This window comes from Crotalus tigris, unplaced genomic scaffold (assembly GCF_016545835.1).
Source record: "Crotalus tigris isolate CLP2741 ecotype Arizona unplaced genomic scaffold, ASM1654583v1 scf7180000019422.807890, whole genome shotgun sequence".
Taxonomy (NCBI): domain Eukaryota; kingdom Metazoa; phylum Chordata; class Lepidosauria; order Squamata; family Viperidae; genus Crotalus; species Crotalus tigris.
In genome coordinates, this window is record NW_024097531.1 from 313911 (window position 1) to 334145 (window position 20235).

At 35.8% G+C, this 20235-nt stretch overlaps 1 protein-coding gene and 1 long non-coding RNA gene across 2 annotated transcripts in view; one reads left to right on the top strand and one right to left on the bottom strand.

Annotated features, from left to right (window-relative positions):
- Positions 1-20235, top strand: part of KANK1 (KN motif and ankyrin repeat domains 1) — a 145732-nt gene that overhangs the window by 42847 nt on the left and 82650 nt on the right. The window lies entirely within an intron of this gene.
- The window catches only part of LOC120316563, a 43736-nt gene continuing 41664 nt past the window's right edge, over positions 18164-20235 (bottom strand). Inside the window, exon 4 of the long non-coding RNA XR_005558999.1 lies at positions 18164-18679. This is a non-coding gene — a long non-coding RNA (uncharacterized LOC120316563). The remainder of the gene's footprint in view (positions 18680-20235) is intronic.

The following is a 20235-nucleotide window of genomic DNA, read 5'->3' on the forward strand; positions in this document are numbered from 1 at the left end:
TATTTAAATCTATAGTTAAGCACTCCAGCTCAGAAGTCTAAGTAAGAGTTTCAAAAGAAAGAAAGTTTGTGTGCGTTTTCTGCAAGGGAGGAGGAAAAGTCAACAGAAAATAATTTTAACATGTCTTTGCCTAAAATACAAAGTGATTTTGCTTTTTGTTCCCAATAGTTCCTCTTGATAGATTGCCCAGCCAAAAGTCTCTAAAATTTCCCTCACATCACTTTATAAAAAATAATAAATGCAGTGCTTATGATTCAGGATTTCAGCTACAGGTTATAATTTTGTGAGTATTGGCTGATGAATCAAATGTTTAGAGCTCCTTAGTTTAAAACCTGTTCTTAAGAAAATACCAAAAAAAGATGAGCAGTTCAAAAAGTGATGTAGTATAATCAAATCAATTATATAAATCATACAGTATGAATCAGATTTGGTATTAATCAAAGCTGAAGTGAGGGAGAAGTAGGAAGAGTCCTATTTAACCCAACTTGTAACTTCTTCCAATCTTCTTCATTCTCAGGTGAACATTTTAAGATGTCTGTGATAAGCATGAAACAAAGTAAAAAAAAAAATGTATTGCAAGGGTTAATAATCCGGTTTTCTTCAAATTAACTCCTTTGTCATTGTTCACAATGGGAGATGGAAGCTCAGGTCTAAACAATGTGGGATTCTAAAGTTTTATCTATTTCTGCCACAATGTGGATATTTCTATTTAAATTTTTAAATTGTTTTAGAGTTGAAGCAATATAGCAAAAAAGCAGTAAGATAATATATTTTGAAGCAGTTTAATTGTGTAGAAAGTAGGGATCTCCAATGAATTGAATTGCAGGTTAATAAGTGGAATAAAAATCATAATCAGTTCAGGTTATTATGATTCTTGTTTAAGAAACAATCGTTAGCCATAAAGTTGTTTCCAAAAAGTGGAAACTAAAACATTACCTCCAAGCATATACTTGGGTGGTAATGTTTTAGTTTCCAGTTTTTATTTCTTACATTTATTTCTTTACATTTAAGTCTCTCACTCAGCTCACTTATTCAAAAGTAGATGTTAATTTGTTTAATATTTATGTTTGTGCACAGTAGGAATATTTATCTGGAAACTGACTTTCAAGAAAGTAGGAATATCTGTCTGAAAACTGTCTTTTGATTGAAAAGTAACATTTTATTCAATATATTTTCTTTCCTTGTATATACAGGAATGCTAGGTGGTTTACTAATATTAAAATGAACAATAGAATCATACAGGAAACGGATGAAAAACTCAGTTAAAGTTCATAATATAAAATGATGAAGCTATTCAAGATATCAGATATTTTGTTACTTTTATTTTTCACAGTGAAATTGGACCCAGAAGGATAAGTTAGCAAAAAAGTATAGAAAGAGTATTATTGTGATTGATCTCTGTCCTTCAGTAAAGGAGGCAAAAGTTGAAAAGATTTGTGATAACTTACAGTAATTTGTTGATACATCACCAAAAGAAAAATGCCAAATTAATTACAGGAGAGTGGAATTCTAAAGCTGAAAGTACAGTATACGGAATGATGGGGAAATTTGGCCTGTTGCACAGACTGAGAGTTCTGACAAGAATATTCAATATTTCATACAATACAATTTTTCAACAACATAAAATACGACCCCACACGTAGATATCACTGGATAGAGAACACCAAAATCAAATTGACTACATATTCTGCAATTAAAGATAGAAGAGCTGTCTTCCATTTTAGTAAAGCTTTAGCATTGACTGGTTCAGATCGCAAACTTATTTACTGTACAACTTTAACACCAATACCACATTTAAAATAGAGGAAAAAACTATTTTGAAACAATGAGAGGCTTTCTCCTGATGTTATGTTTTAATTGTATTGGTGTTGTATTGATCTGGAAATAAAATGAAATAACAATTTAAAGACGACAAAATAATGAAATCAACAAGTACGTCTTCAGTATTCCATATGATTATGCAGTAGAGGTAAATAATAGATTTAATTGATTAGATTTGATGGATAGCGTACCTAAAGAATTCTGGGCTGTAATTTACAACTTAAAAATGAAGCAAGCAAAAATATCCTAAAATTTAAAAAGCAAAAAAAAATAAATTGAAATTATTGCTGATATACTGAAAATAGAGTAAAGAAAGCAGAAATGAAAAGACAACACGGAGGATGATTTTGCTCAACCAAATGCTGAGTCCTAGAGAAGACTTTTCTTAGAGACAAGGAGGAGTTGCATCCAAACAAGCTGTATAAAGTAATTGTGTTGGAGATATATAACATCATTATAAATGAAGAGTATAGACAAATAGTAAAGTCCATCTGTTTCACTACACTAAACAAAAGATAAATGGTCATTATCATGCTGATTATCCAACTTGCTCAGAAAGCCTGCCAACAATCTATCTGTGAGCTTCCTTCTGTCCATAAAGATAAGAATTTGGTTCAGAAAAATGAAAGGAGGACTTGTGACTCATCTGTTCAACCATGTTGTTCTTTATATGAAAACTAGAAAAAGAAATGGTTTTTTTAAAGAGATGTGAAATCATTCTCCAAAGAGGGAATTCAACTTAGAAAGTTTGTATGATTACAGAATGGAATGGAATGGAATAGAATAGAATGGAATAGAATAGAATAGAATAGAATAGAATAGAATAGAATAGAATAGAATAGAATAAGAGTTGGAAGGGACCTTGGAGATCTTCTAGTCCAACCCCCTGCTCAGGCAGGAAAACCTATGTCATTTAGACAAATGATTGTCTGGTCTCTTCTTAAAAATTTCCAGTGTTGGAGCATTCACAGCTTCTGGAGGCAGCTTGTTCCACTGATTAATTGATCTAATTATCAGGAAATTTCTCCTTAGTTCTAGGTTGCTTCTCTCTTTGATTTGTTTCCATCCATTGCTTCTTGTCTTGCCCTTAGGTGCTTTGGAGAATAGCTTGGCTCCTTCTTCTTTGTGGCAGCCCCTGAGATATTGGAACACTGCTATCATGTCTCCCCTCGTCCTTCTCTTCATTAATCTAGACATACCCAATTCCAGCAACCGTTCCTTGTATGTTTTAGCCTCCAGTCCTCCGATCATCTTTGTTGCTTTTCTCTATACACTTTCTAGAGTCTCAACATCTTTTTTACATACTGGATGCAGTGTTCCAAGTGTGGTCTTATCAAGGCATTATAAAATGGTATTAACATAACAGTTCATTTAGTGACCGTTCGAAGTTACAATGACATTGAAAAACAGACTTATGACCATTTTTCACACTTAACGACCATTGTGGCATCCCCAAGGTCATGTGATCAAAATTAGATGCTTGGCAATTGACTCTTTTTTTTTTCAAATTTTATTTATAATACAATTAAAAACAAACAAACATTGGATTTGACGTGACATTCCAGTATATACATTCTTATCAGATTATTCCACTTTTTACAATCAATTATTCATCTCTACATATACATCTAAGTTTTATATACAATACTTGTTCTAAAATAACATATATTTCTAGCTTAACATTCATCTTTAATCCCGACTGTCCTCTTCAAATTCCTCTAGCGATAAAATTTATCCCAGGTTTCATAATAAACTGATTCACATTTATCTTTTAATATCATTGTGAGCCTGTCCATTTCTGCACATGCTAATATTTTATGTATTAACTCTTCCTCTGTGGGAATTTCCTTGCTCTTCCATTTTTGCGCTAAAGCAAGCCTAGTTGCAGTCAGGATGTGTAGCAGCAGGTAGATTGTTCCCTTGCAACTGACTCAAATTTATGACAGTTACAGTGTCCTTGGGTCATATGATCTCCTTCTATGACCTTCTGACAAACAAAGTCAATGGAGAAGCCAGGTTCACTTAACAACCATGTCACTAACTTAACAACTGCAGTGATTTACTTAACAATTGCAGCAAGAAAAGTTGTAAAATGGGGCACAATTCGCTTAACAATAGAAATTTTGGGCTCAATTACGGTGATAAGTCAAGGACTATCTCTACAAATCAGTTGGTTTTTCCTACAGTATGTAGTGTAACTATAGTTATGTTTTAATGTTGCACTAAGCTAAGACCTATAACCTTTTCGGGCTGTTGGGCATGTCTGAAAATTTGAAAATATACTGTGTGTGCTCAAAATGGCTGCTGGAAAAGATTGCCCATGCAGAAAATGGCTGTAACATTTGGATGTAACATATTACATGCACTATGATTTAGTCAGCGAATAGGACATCTTAGAAAAATATTGTGCAGTAATCACAAATTTTTCAGCATTGTGTCCTGCTTTCATTCGAGAAATTATGGTTTATGACAATATGTAGTAAAAAATGTTAGATTAAGATGTCTATAAATTTAGCAAATTATTAATTTTTGCATCTGAACACTATTATATTTTTGTGATGCCTGTGCAGAATTTGTTTGTCCTTCAAATAAATACCGTAGCTCTACTAACTGGATTCATTTTCTTCATTTTAATATCTGCAGTCAGAACCTAGGAAATTTAGGACTATATTCTGTATATTCTGAACATATAAGATTTTACTCTGGCAAATGAAAGAATTTATTACATTAAAAAAATTACTTGCCACAGTAGATTTACACATGTTATAACTTTACAGGTAATATTCAACTTATAACCATTTTTAGTGATTTCAAAGTTTCCAACTGTGCTTAAACAAAATGACTTATGACTGGTCCTTGCACTTACAACCAATGTGGCAATATGTGCACTTTACTTCTGGCATGTACTTACAATGGTTGCAGCATCCTGGGGTCATAAGATCACGACCTTCCCAACCAGCTTCTGACCAGCAAAGTCAACGGGGGAAGCTGTACTTGCTTAATGACTCTGTGATTAATTTAACAACTTCAGTGATTTACTTAACAACTATGGCAAAAAAGTGATAAAATTTAGATTCTAGTGCAGAGTGTCAAACTGCCGGCTCACGGGCCGGACATGTCATCCGGAAGCCATGCCCATCCCATTGTTGGCAATGGCAAAACCGTCCCGATACGTTGTGCGACGTCCCGTGACATCACGAGTTTGACATGTTCTAGCGTGACTGACTTAACTTAGCAACAGAAATTTTGATCTCACTTGTAGTCATAAGACAAGGACTACCTGTATATTTGGAACTACCATATATTTCTATTTAATATAGAACTGCTACTTTATTTTACAATGTCACCTTATATATTGTCTCTAAAATCAGTTGCCAGTCTTACAAACATTTGTATTTATGCTGCCCTGAAACTTGATGTTTGACTTGCAATTTCAAAAAATGTTTCTGATCAGTATTATGATTCCTGGAGTTAACTTGCATATGCCGAACTCAGTGTGTGTTTTTAGAAGAATAGTTAGTTGAGTTCCATTATTTTAGATATGTCAATTAAGAAGCCTATCCTTTGAGTCATCAGTTAGATGAATAAACATGTGTTTGCCTACTTTGCTGCACACACATAGGTATTTGAGTTTTTATGCAGTGTATTACACCCACTAAAACTAATTAGTGAATATTTCTTAAGGTGATTCTATTCATACTTTAGTTTTCTTGCCATAATTTATTGTAATATCCACCCCAAAATGTCTGTTGGGTGGAGAGTCATTTGGCCATAAAATCCATGGAGTCATAAACTGTTTTATACAAGTAGGAAATTGCAGTGTTTATTTTTAAAGTAAGTTGTGAAATTGCACAAACTCTTCTGTTCTTGGATTTAAGGCTACAATATTACGTCTGAAATCCATTGAAAACTACAGATTCTCCTTTCAAATTAATTCACTTTGCATTGATGTGCAGTGCTAACATTATAAACTTGTACAGATCTATGATTGGGACATGAATTGTTCTAAGGGAAAAATCACAATGGACACCAAAAAGATTTTAAGTCCCATTCTGTTTGCCAGTACACTTATTATCTCATCTGGACTACTGTGCTTGGCTGCCGGGCATAAAATAGCCAAACATTCTTGGCTGAGGATCTTAAATCTATCTCTCTGTGTTTTTTTCTTTCTTTCAAGATTTGACTTAATATTTAACAGTACAAAAGGCTGTGGTATTTTTCCTTGTTCTCCAGTAAAAAAGGGCAGAACAGCTTTCCAAATGCATTGGGCTGCATCTTCCAGAATTTTCCTGCAAAAATATCACACTGAGAAGCCATACTTAGAATACAACCAGACCTTTTTATAACATCCCCAATGTTCCCATCATTTGGTTTATAACTATTGAGGAATATTTTTTTCTGTTGCCGCGCTGTATTCATATAGTTATTTCAATAAAAAGCTAATGAATCTTTTCCCTAACCTCCTCTTTTGTAAAGTGTATGCACACAATTCCTGCTTTGTAACTAAGGTTTTGTCCAAGATTTTTCAAAATATGTACGGTATGTCTCATTTGGAACTTCAGCATGAAAATTTTCCTTAAATTGAGCTTTGCCTGGCCATATAATCTTACAGGATCAGACATAGATATGTCTGTATTCCATTAAGGATTAAACTGTATGTGAGGAATATAAAAATCCCATTGCATTTTAAAAAGCTGTTTCCCAGAATGATAATTATATGCTTTGTGCAGAGCTGGTATATATTGTAAGATTGTGTTGCTTTTTAAAAGCATTATACCCACAAGAGGGCATAAGTGGAACATATATTTTTAGTTGAGAGCTTATTTTTCGAGAGTTATTTTAAAATTTGATACATGTTTGATATTAGGCTGTGAACATGCTACAAGCAGCATATGATAGATTCCTTTACTTTTAGTCTTTACTTTTAAGGATTTCCCCTTGAGTATTTACGAATAAATTATTTAATTTATTTAAAAGCATATGTGTCTACATCTTTAAAATTGAATTAAAATGAAAAGCTATCAAAATAACAATTTAAATATTATAATTGTAGGTCAATTAAATTTAGAGTAGCAGTAACTAAAAATTACAAACAACTCCTAACATTTAATTGTGTAGTAGAAATTACCCAAAATAAATTGAGGTTTTAAGTGTACTTAAAACTTTGAAAAATTAAGGTCATGAACTCTTGAGAGAGAATATTGGCATCTTAGACTAAACCAGTGTTTCTCAACCTTGACAATTTTAAGTTGAAGTCCACATGCCTTAAAATTGTCAAGGTTGAGAAACACTGGACTAAACAGTGAAATTTTTTAAGTTAAACTAATATTGAGTGTGAAATGCTGGCTTTCCCGAATTGGGCTAACTTAACACTGGAAGTTTTAAAGAAGAGAATGGACAACCATTTGCCTGAAATGGCATAGGTTTCCTGTCTGAGCAGGAGGTTGGACTAGAAGACCTCCAAGGTTCCTTCCAACTCTGTCAATCTGTTAACATGGTTTTTCCAAACAATACATTTTTTTTTCTGGAGTTTCTTATGATGTACACCTGTTGGAGGAATATTTTACAAAGTGGTATAGCTCTGTTGCTTGCTGCATTGAGGTCGCTTCTCCTCTCCAAGGAGTTCCTCTGAATAATGAATCCCCCAGAGATGTTTTCACCTTAAAGTTTTGAGCAGTGATTAGGAGGCTGTATATAATGTTTGCATATACAGGTAGTTTTTGACTTACAGCAGTTCGTTTAGTGACTGTTCAAAGTTACAACGATACTGAAAAAAGTGACTTATGACCATTTTTTACACTTATGACTATTGCAGCATCTCATGGTCACATGTTTTACATTCGGATGCTTGACAACTGGTTCATATTTGTGACAGTTGCACAAATATGTTGCACAAATTTGTGACAATTGCACAAATATTGCGATTTTTGCCATGTTTAAAAGGAGTATTAACATCGAGGAATTTTGGGGCGTAAATGAGTACATTGTGAGACTGTTCTTAAGAAAGTGTGATAACAGTTAATTAGATTTTCCTTGGAACTATAATAGCAAATAGTTGTGAATCTTATTTATAAAACTAAAATATATTTGTATAAATCCACAAACCCCTTTAATTCAATTTTTGTGTGTTCTGTTTAGTAGATAATTCCTATTTCTCCCTCCTACCCATATTGAGGACCCTTATTAATTGGTTGTACAGATAATCTTCAACACATGACTGTTCATTTAGCAAGTGTCCAAAGTTATGATGGCATGGAAAAAAATTATTTGCACTTAAGACCGTCACAGCACCCCCACAATCACATGATTGCAACGTAGGTGCTTGACAACTGAAATGTATTTATGATGGTTGCAGCGCTGTAAGTCACACATTGCCATTTGTGACATTCCTGCATGATTTCCAACCACCAAAGTCAATAGAAAAAGCTGGATTTGCTTAACGAGTGCAGCAAAATTGGGCGTAGTCATATGATGACTCATTTAACAACTGCATTGCTTAGTGATGGAAGATCTGGTCCTAATTTGGTCATAAATTGAGGACTATCTGTATTCTAGATGCCTTTCGGCATGCAGAAGAAATCAGCATGCAGCAGGAAAGTATCCTCATAAAAGAACTTTTTATCTCTTAAACATTGGAGTGTTTCATAAGAGAAAAACAAATCAATCAAAAGCTTGTAAAAGCATGATACATGTTGTAGAATGTTCTTATTATCACTGAATATAATCTTACACAAAATTAGCAGAGCAGTGCTAGTATTTACAATTCTGCTAATTAGCCTTTGATCCAACCTAGTGATGATCTGTTTTATCTTTGCAATCTTCATTAACTCCATCTTCGACTTTTAGCAAAAGTAAAGCCATCCTCGTCTCCTAGAAGCTTCCCAAGATTGGATGTTAATCAGTATTTCTCAACCTTGACAATTTTAAGGTATGTGGACTTCAACTCCCAGAATTCCACAGCCAGCAATGCTGGCTGTGGAATTCTGGGAGTTGAAGTCCACATGCCTTAAAATTGTCAAGGTTGAGAAACACTGATGTAAATTTTAAAGCCCAAAGACACCACTGAGAATTCCTTTCTGCTTATCTTTGCTGACCTTTATTGACACTGTGAAGAAATTGTTTCTAAAGTTTGTGGGAGTAATGTCAGTTTGCAGTTGAAGACGGCATTCTTATAGTTTCCTTGTACTATAACATCGTTTTATTATTGTCTATTCTTTATCTGTTCATTTGAGGATACTAATATACTAGGATTGTATTGCATTGTTTTGGTGGAGTGTTACTGAAAATTTTTATTTGGATTTTATGAACACCACCTCAGAATCTAAACAGAAATAGATATATAACATAAATATTCTATCTCTACCACTGCAACTTCGTGCCTATTAACTTTTTATATCAACTAGCTAAAAGCAGCAAATACAAAATAAGGAATATAATTTTAAAAGGTAAATAGGTATATAAAAATAATAGACAAACATCATATGAGATTGTGGTTAAGAAGAATTCTAAAGACTTTGAAAGCTTTCGTGTTCTTTTGTGTCATCTTCACCGGTCCTGGTAATGAATTGACCAACTGAAGTATGCAAATCAATTAGTGCAATCATTGTATGTGAATTTATGCTTATTACTGTTTGTCCTGATTACATCTAATTGTCGACAGGTCACAATCAAGAAGAATCAGGCCTCCATTTGAAGGGAGGCAACTAATAATAAATATAGTCATTTACATTTAAAATTATGTCTGTATTGATAAGCACAACAAAATTTCCCTATTACAAAAAATACATTAAAACTTTTTTGTACGCCTGGAACTATCAAAATGTGATTTTCCTTCTAAATTACAGTTGCCACAATTGAACGCTTGATGTAAATGTCTGAACCAAAGCATAAATTACCTGTGCAACTTTTCCCCCCTGCATTTTTTGTATAACTGTCTACACCTGGTTATATTTAATTTATCTTATAACCAGCTCAGTTAGAACTATTTGGCATTCCAATTAATCACAATTACTGGTGCAATATCTCTAAGTAGCTGGAGCTTCCCATGAGGGTGGGGCTGCATAGTTTTGCTGTTGGTGTACTTTCATTGGAAGAGTTACATTCTGTTCCCAGACACACCTTTTGGCCTTGCTTTTAATTAGTGCTTGTAAAAGGACATTTTTTAAGATAAAAATATTGTTCTTTTGTTTTTCTTCACCTACCTATTTACAGATTTTGTAGCTTAGTGGGAAAAGTAAAAAAATGGCAGGAAATGAGAAAGAAAACAAATATGACATGTTTGTTTAAATGTTGTGAATATTTCAGCTAGTCCTTATTATTTATTTTTTTTTAAAAAAAAACTATTCACTAGATGGCAGTATGGATACTGAAAGGAATCTTAAATATAAGAACAGAAAATTGGCTCTCCTTCCAAAATTATCCCAAGTAGATCTCCTAAAACACTGTACTGCTCTGAACTGGGACTGGTGATCTCCCAGACCTTTTTCTTAAATAATAGTTTAATAAATAAGGTAGAGGGCATATTTAGACAAAGCTATGAATTAAAAAGTCTGATTCAAACTCCAAACTGATAAGGCATTCTGTGTCTTTTCTATTGGTAAGAAAATGCCAACTCCAATCCCTTCTTCTTGCTTGCATTAAAAGTGGGAATTAGATCAGTTTAGTATTACTCTTTCGTTGAGGTGAGATGATTAGGAGATTCCTGTCTCTATTTAGCACATAGAAAATAGTTTGGAGAACTGCCAGTCTCCTATTTTTAAGGTTCTGTTTTCACATCTGTTCATTTTGGAACAGGCATGTATTTCTTTAACTTTTTCATAGGTTATTTTATAAACTGCTTTACATTTTTAATTTTTATAATGTTTGTTATTGTTTTTATTCAATTTATTCAACCGGTCGTAAGTTGAGGACTACCCAACTGGTTGTAAGTCAAGGACTTTCCCTGCCCGGGAGCGCCGCGCATGCGTGGTGCCGCCCCCTGTGCTGGCCGAGGCGTAGCTGGCAAGCAGCAAAGACGGCGCAGGCCGACCACCAACTGGGCCACCAGCTGGCTCAGCCCAAGGGAGGTAAGGCACCCGCCAGTTCCCATGCGTGCCAGCAACTCTCCCTGCGCCCGCCGGCCTCCCACCTCCCACCCCTGGCCCTCTTTTACTTACATTTTTAGTAGTTGCTCAGCAGGGAGGGGTGGAAGCTTCCAGACAGCTCGCCTTCGCTGCAGACAACTTGCAGCACCGTTTGCAGAATGGGACTTTTGGCGAGCTCAGCAGGGCAGAGACAGCCTGGACAATTCCTATTGGCTTTTGAAAGCCAATAGAATTAGACTCTATTCAAGAGAGTCTATTCTATTGGCTTTCAAAAGCCAATAGAATAAAAGGGAGTAGCACAGCTAAGGAAAAGGGGAATAAAAATGGCGGACTGCGTTGTTTGGCGACCCCCGTGAAATGGTCGTTCGACCCCAAATGGGGTCCTGACCCACAGGTTGAGAACCGCTCTTTTAGATAATGTATTAGTTCAGCAGTTTTTAATGTAGTATTAAACCAGTTTATAATTTTGAATGTGTTTTTGTGTGTAGCATGCAGTTTTGTTATCCTGGTACAGACAATTTCTCTGATCTTATTTCTGAAGTACAGGTAGTCCTTGAGCTAAGAACATTCATTTAATAACCATTTGAAGTTGCTGAAAAAAAGGATAAATTTTGAAGCCTTTTTGCTATGGTTGTTAAATGAATTAGCAGCAGGATTGTAATCAGTCACTGGGCAACAGGCTCACATTTATGAAAGTTGCAATGTTCTGCAGTCACGTGATTACCCTTTGTAACCTTCCCAGCCAGCGTCTGAAAAGATGGGGATGTCAACAGGTGATAAGTCGTGATCACTATTATCTTGCTTAATGAATGCAGGTAACCTCTCTTAACAACCACAGCAAAAAGGTTGCAAAATTGGATGCTCTCATGTGACGTCCTACATAAAGAGCAGATTACTTATTGATGAATTTTCTGGTCCTGTTGTTGTATGTCAAGGACTATCTATAGGCAAGTGGTCCCATCTCCATAATTAGATCCCTTTCTCCATCTCCGTGCTGAGAAAAGGCGTTCAGGTAAGACAACGTCCTTTCTATCTACTCATTCTTAGGCAGAGATTGTATATAAAGTCTTAGAAGTACACTTTTGGATGTTGAATTAAGTCCTTTCCTGATTGCAAAGTCTTCAGACAACGGAATTATAGTTTGGTTTTTGTTTATTGCAGCCAGGAGACAATGACAAGAAAAGTCAATTTTTTTTTCACATAATAAGTCATGTCCTGAAAAGATATTCAGACCTGTTCTTAAAAATAGGTTTTGACATCTCTTCCATCACTCAAAGGCGTTGCTTAAAAGCTTTAGCTTTATTTTAAAAAAAGATTACCGTATTTTCCGGCGTATAAGACGACTGGGTGTATAAGACGACCCCCAACTTTTGAGAAGATTTTCATGGTTTAGAAAGTCGTCTTATATGCCGGAAAATACGATATGTTGGTAAATCCTTAAGCATGCATTTTCTGAAACAATATATATATATACTAGCTAAAGATCTATTACTGCCATGTTGAATGGAGACATTTCCAATTTAAGTGGAAATTCAGACAGATAGACTGTTCATATTGTACTAGACTGACTGACTGTCGTGGATATTCCTGTCACAATTTTTAGCTTACATACTACATTGATATATTGGATATGATCACAATTTCCAGTCAGTTGAATTATAGTCACATTTTTTCAAGACCGTGAAAACTTGGTTCCTGTGCCTAAAACCTGGGCCCTCGGCATGATAGAGCCTGTCTAGTGGCTGTGTGGATGACTGGTTTATTTTTCATATTGTGCATTTTATGTATTTTACTGCATAGAGTCACATTAAAGTGAGATGGTTTGTTCCAGTCTTTTCTTGAGGAAAAAGATTGGGGGGAAGGTGGAAAGAAAAGCCGGGAGGCTTATAGTTGTACTCATTACTTTTGGTACTCCATGGCACTCTTCAAGGAAAGAGAGTTAGGCATTCCAAGGCGATCATCACTGTCTTTGGCCCCTTAAGTGTTTTCCTAAAGAGAAAGTCATGGAGCAGGCAAAATAGAGATAACACATCTCAAACAGGGGAGAGAAACCTCTGCACCCAGATGTCTATGGAGATTCTCAGTCATCCAGGTCTTCAAAGAAAAACAAAGTCCAGTTGCCTCATGAAATCCTTTGGGATTCTGTAGCCAGATTTTTAAGTGGTTAGAAATACTCTTGCGAACTACTCAAGTCCAGTTTGCCTTTTTATGCCCACACTTTTTTTTTAATATGCAGTGAGAAAAGAAAGTGCTCTGCCTAGCAATATTTTCATGACAGGCAATATTTAAGAGGAACCTCCATCACTGTAAACATTCTAGTTTCCTTTGCTTCTTTCTTTTCTTTCTCATGGTAAGAATTGCATAATGGACATTATTTCCTAAATAATCCTTCTTACTCCCATCACAATCTGTGCATCCTCATCTTTAGAAAAACTTGTCTGGGAAAAACTATGTGTGCTCTTATTAAAGCGAGCCATGTTAGGGAGCGGGGAAGCGCAAAAGGAGCCCGCATTTGTTTTCGTGGGGGGATAGGATGGGCTACAACCAAAGGGAGGAACATAGAGAGATTCACCCGTTATCCCCACCAAAGACGTAGATGGCAATTGATAAGCGACCACAGTGTGCTTGCTACGGCTGGAAAGAAAAGAGAAGACAACCTTGGTTTACATCCCTTCCCTAAACCACTCTCCGGTCCGGCATTTTGTCGGTGGCTCCTACACGCTGTTCAGCCCCACACCAAGCTGAGCCCCCCGCAGATCCCAGAGACGCCTCACCGAGCCCCGACGAACTCATTGCAGGGTGGGAGGCGGTGCCACCGGTGCACCATCTCAAAAGGCCTGAAGTTCAAAGTCAGGTATTCGACGCTGTCGGAGCAGCTATGATCAAAATCTATGCTGGGCGCCACCTTGGACCGCCCGCCAGAGTTGGCCACAGCTGCCGTGGCCCGGCTTTTGCTGCCGAGGACATGGATCAAGACCGAACGTCGACTACAATTCCGGACATCCCACGGCCCCATTGAGACCGTTTTTTATTCGGAAATCTGACTACAATTCCCAGCATACCATATGCTTCCTGGAGTAGCATTTTCAAGGGTGATCCTTTTATTTTATAGCTTGTATTCGAACTATACTCGGTTCTGATCGTTGAGTCGCATATACTCTTTCGAAGTACCCGTATTTTCTGGCGTATAAGATGACTGGGCGTATAAGACAACCCCCAACTTTTGAGAAGATTTTCATGGTTTAGAAAGTCATCTTATACGCCGGAAAATACAGTAATTTGAACCAACATTCCTGATGAATCATTAGTTCTCATATTCAGCAGTGTTCATGGAATGTGACTGCTTTCATCAGAATAACAAAAACAGCATCACTGGCTTTTGGAAATATATGTGAAATAGTGATGCTCATACAAAATGGATGGGGTTTGTGTTGCAGCACTACTTTTGTTGGTCTGATTTCCCTTATCCCCTTTTCAGTTGATCATTTAGAAATGAGAAGACATAATAGAATTGCAGGAAGTAGCTTTGGCTGGAGTAAATGTTAAAGGCCTTAAAAATCTAATTCTTAAATGTGGAAGATTGACCACATTCCAAATCCCTTCTTAAACTTTTTTAAAAATTGACCTCCCAAAATTAGTGCCAAGGAATAATAAACTCGTGACATTTTTGCCATTTGGCTTTACAGATGCAGCTTGAATTTTTTCTGCATGCTACTGCATGTTCACCTGAAAAAATTAGACTGCCAAGAAAACCTCTTTCAAAATAGCTTGTCAGTCAATCAAGATTAAAAAAAACATATATTCCAAACTAAAGAAACTTAAAAGATGTTTTTAAATTTGTACTTAATTAATTATAGTATTATGGAGCTTTCCAAAAAGGGAAGTGGAGTATTAAGAAATAAGCTTGTATAAGGCAAATTTTTTAAAATAAAGTGGCTTGGATTAGAAATAATTTTACCATTTTTAATACATTAGTTTGTGCATGTTTTTGAATCAAAATTGGAGCATGTATCCATTGCTTATGAAAATGCCTTCAATTCTGCTTATTTCCCTTGCTCAGATCTGTTGAATTTCCCTCGACTCAGTGGAATGGAATTAAAATGACTCCAAACATAGAAGCTGCATGCATGAATAATTAGATTGGAGCTGTTGCAGTAATTTTTCACCTACAATCAGAATTTGGATCTTAATTAAAGCTGCCACTAAGGTCAAATATATATCTTACCTTTGGAAAAGAAAAAGAACCTGGAACAGAATAATCTACAAACAAGTTGTAGATCTTTTGGTTTTATTTTTCTTACAATTCTGATACTGTTCATCTCAGTGACTGTAAGACTCATTCTTAGATAAGAAGATGCCATCAACTTCTTTACTTCTCTCTTTCTCTCTCTCTCTTTCTCTTTATATTTTTATTAGAGTTTACAAATACAAAGATAATAGGCTAACACAAACTAAAAATATATATAAAAGGGAAGTTCAAAGAGATAGAAAAAAGAAAACATAAGGAAAAAAGATACCCATTTTATCAATCTTGCTGGAATAAAAATTTAATTGGGAATAAAAAGGAGTGAATAGGAATGATGGGAAATGAAATTGCTTTTTGGCAAAAAGCAGGTGGCATCATCTCTGGTTTCCCATTGTCTGACCTCTAAATTCTATGGATACATCTGTACAAGTCACCCACAGTTAAGCTGATTTTAAAAGCAACTCTCTAGAGCTTCACTCATTACAGATCAATTAGAATTCTGGAATTTATTTGGTGAAGAGTCTTATTCTTTAGCTCAATTTTGTAGCCAAATGCGTTTAGACATGTTTGCTGCAACGCAGAAGCACATATCACCACAATATTTGGAAATACAGTACTTAAAGTAACAAGATGTGGGGTATGTGGAGACCTAACCCTTGACAGCTGAATTTGACTGGGTCCTCATTTATGTTTGCTGAAAAAGAAAAATAATTTCCTCAGCCAGCTGCTTATCAACTGGCAGGTGTTGGGTGTTTGCATTTTCAGTGTTAAGTCACAGGAAACTGGAGTGTTTCTTCATCCGGAATCTGCTTGGTATTAAATGTAGTCTCTGAAAGAGATTCCTTTTGCATTAGCATTTGACATTAACATTTTCATGTTTCCATGCTGCTTTGGGGGAGGAATGGTGCCTTAGTGATTTTATTTGTATTTCTTTACACAGAATGAATTACATGGATATTTTGGTGTTAGATATAATTTCATTTCAGGAGAATACTTTTGATACCTACTGAGCTGTTAATTAAGAAAAATGAGTATGTGAACACAGTTTATTACTCAGTTGGAAATAGGGTCAGAGAAAGGGATGTTTCTGCTGAACTATATACACCTGCTTTGTGCAATTGATTGATGGTGATTTTATCAGTGCCATTGGTGCTCAGGTGATGTTCCAGATGTTTTGGGATTGCACGCACGGTGCCTATTGCTCTTGGGCAGGGCTTTTTTTTTTTTTTTTTTTGTCATAGAACACCCAGAACAGAGTTCTGGCATCTTTTTTAGATGGAACCTTGTAGGGTAGGCAAGGCGGGTTGTATGACATGTGTGAGTTCTGGCACTTTTTTAAAAACAAAACAAAAAAAAGCACTGCTCTTGGGGCTATCCATTTGCAGGTCTTCATATTTTCTGATTTTCTTCAGTTACTATGGTTCATTGCACAGCCAGCCAGATGTTTAGGTTGGATTTGGCATTTTTATCCACCTATCGAGTCAGAGGTTTATTATTTATTGGAATGTATTGCTGCCCAACTGTGCAAGTGTTTACCATGCTCCCATGAGCAATAGTGTGGTGAACCCCAGTCTAATAGCCCCCTCTACCCAGTTTTTGACTGGAAAGTTTTAAAAGACACTACATTTTCTTCAATAAAAAAATCTTTTAAAAAGATTTTTTAATTCAATCCAGGAAGGATAGAGATTGAGCAAATAGACTATTAAAGCAGGCCTTAAAAGTAGGTTCATGAGTACCCCATCAGTAAAATCTCTTGAAATTCAGTTGATGGTCATGTTTATAATATTTCAGTGTCTTTGAAATTTATAATTTATGTTTGCACAATTTTCTGATAGAAGTTTTTTTTTTAATATTTTTAAAAAGACATCAGATTTTTCTCTGAAAAAAGTCAGATTTTTACTACTCTCAGAAGTATAACAAAGGTTGGCCTGGTTACAAGTGATTTAATGATAATCTCATCTAGACTGGAAAAAACAAATTCAATATTAAGGCAAGAAAAAAACCGTATTCTACCCTGCAAACATGTCTATGAAATCAACAGGAACTGAGCTTGACTTGAAGGACAGTTTAAATTTTAAACATTTTCAATATTTTAAAAACATTATTCTACTCTGAAAAGTCGGGGAGCTTTGCATTAAACTGTGTTACTTATGATGTAGATTGTCAGCAAGTTTAATGTTATCTTTTTTTATTCTACTCCAAAAAAATCATTATATTGTAATTCTAGAATGGGCTTTCAGTGGGTCGAAGTATGTAAACCATCCTCCAGTGCACCAATTCCTCAAGAGACCCCCAGTGACAGATCAGTTGAGCCTCTAAAGCAGTGGTTCTCAACCTGTGGGTCGGGACCCCATTTGGGGTCAAACAACTATTTCACAGGGGTTGCCAAACAAGGCTGTCCGCCATTTTTCCCCCTTTTCTTTGGCCACGCCCCTGGCACCTGGTGATGTATAAGTGGTTGGGGGTCACCACAACATGGGGAACTGTATTATGGGGTCGCGGCATTAGAAAGGTTGAGAACCACTGCTCTAAAGGTTTTGTTTAGATCTAAAAGATTGCTTTTATGGTAGTCTGGTTTGTAAGTCAAATGAACAGTAGAAATCTCAGAGAAAGTTTTTTTTTTCCTTTGAAACAAATGCCCTAGAAAATCCTTTCCTGAAAAGTGAGGATCTTCCAGAAATAGACAGAATAAGATGTGGCGGGCTTCAGAAAGAACATGAATTGTTGAAAAGTGACAAAAGCTATATTTAGTAGTTTATTAATTAGTATTTTACTAATCGGTTTAACAATGCAGACTCCATTAACATTGCTGCAGACTCCATTCTGGAAAACTCCAAAGCAGGGGTCCCCAACCTGTGGGCCGTGGCCCACTACTGGACTGTGCCTATTGGCTACTGGGTTGCGTGAGTGGCTGGCCGGTGTGCATATTTGTTCATGTGCGCATAGCTCCCCTCATGGTCCTATGTGCACAACAAGTGTTTGTGTGTGTACACGCATGCATGCATTTACCCCTCCCACAAAACCATCCTTTCTCCCCTCCCCCCCTTCAGTCCGCCAACCCCAAAAGGTTGGGGAATTCTGCTCCAAAGGCTCCAAGAGAATCTTCTCTTAAATAAATTAACATAATTTCTGTAATCATTTGTTGACTTAGTTCATGCCTCTAATAAAAATCTTTTTTTTTCACAACTTTAAATGTGAAAGAAAATATTAAATAAACAAAATGAGATTAAAATTTAACATAAACTTATTCTGAATAGGAAATGAAAGCATCTGTTCATCAACTTGCTTGTCCTTGTTCAAATATACCAACTTCCTGGGATTTCACTTGGTGTTCCATTATTAGGTAGAGTCTTGAACTCTTTCAACTTTTGCTGGGTTAGAAGTACCTTAGGTGTGGTGACATCTGAAGCAATATCCATCTTTGGGTGGGTACTGTACTTTTTGATTTCTAGAACTGGTTTAGACTTCATCTTCAGCAAGTCATTTGACGTGTCTACATCTCTGGCATCCATTTTAGGAATTTTGTTTTCTGTATAGCAAAGACAGAATGTGGTTGCCAAGGTGCCTTAAAGGGCATAAAAAGATGCAAGTTCACAGAACTCTTTGGCTGATAACATTGTGTTCAATAGAGTATGAAAAGATATTCAGAGTTTTAACATTAACTGTCATATCCACCACACATAACAGTATATTAATAATAAAATGAAAAAGACTATTTTCAAGCTTGCTTCTGATGGACATCAGTGTCCCAACACTAAATTGGCCCATTAATCTCCATGCCCCACCTGATTTCATATTGATTCAGTATGGATTTTAAATATAGACAGGTTTAAATGTTATAGACTGCCAAGAGTAAGTTTTAATTCAGTAGAATATGAACACAATAAACAAGCGTTATTTCTCAGAAAGCTTCTAAAATGTAATGTAATTTAATACACTCCAGGAGTATTACATGGGTTTAGGAAAAAAGACAGAAATAAACTAACATCTCTCCAAGCCTAGGTTTACTAGATCTAGCAACAAAAAGTCAGTTACTACTAGAAGGCAGTAGAAATATATAAGATTATCTCTGCTGCTATCTAGTGGTTGCCCAAATTTTTGCAGCCCAGATCAGGTAGCCCTAGCCAAGCCTGAAATTTATAGTAAGAATTTCTTTAAAACTTTAATGCAGCTAACTCTAAGAAATATGACTGGCAGGATGATGGATGTTCTTACTGGCAGCATAACAGAGTGATTCAGTTGCCATGTACTTTCTGCCAATTGCACACTGTTTATTACAACCCTATTAACTTTTCAAGGAAAAACCATTAGGGAGTAGCAAGGCAACTGTTAAATCATGAACTGAGCAATCATTTAACTTTATTCATGAAAGTGCATATAAGAATTCTACACTAGTCTGATTGTCTAAGCAAAGTATATGAAAAAGGCTTCAGAGGCAGAACATGAATTCAGAGAATTGTACAATAGTAGATAGTTTGATTTAATATTACAGTTTTGGATTCTTCATTGATTAAAAGATTAGGTGGCATCAGTTTTGTGTTGACTCTTAGTGACCACATAGACTCTGGGATGACCTGTTCCTAGCTAAATAAAATTTAGACATTCAGTAGAATCCTGTATTCATCGATACTTATGTGTTAGTTATAGGTAGTCCTCGACTTACAACCACAATGAGCCCAAAATTTATGTGACAGTTGTAAATTTTGTTCCATTTTATGATCTTCCTTGCCACAATTGTTGAGTGAATCACTGCAGTTGTTAATTTAGTAGCGTGGTTGATAAGTGAATCTGGCTTCCCCATTGACTTTGCTTGTCAGTAGGTCGCAAAAGGTGATTGCATGACTCTGGGACACTGCAACGGTCATAAATATGAGTCAATTTCCAAGTATCTGAACTATGTTCACGTGACCATGGGGATGTTGCAATAGTCATACTTTGAAAAATGGTCATAAGTCACTTTTTTAGTGCCGTTGTAACTTTGAACATTATTAAATGGACTGTTGTAAGTTGAGGGTTACCTGTATAGATGGGCAAAATAGAAAAATAAAAATAAAGTATCTTTTACCAGGTGTTATGCAATTTAGT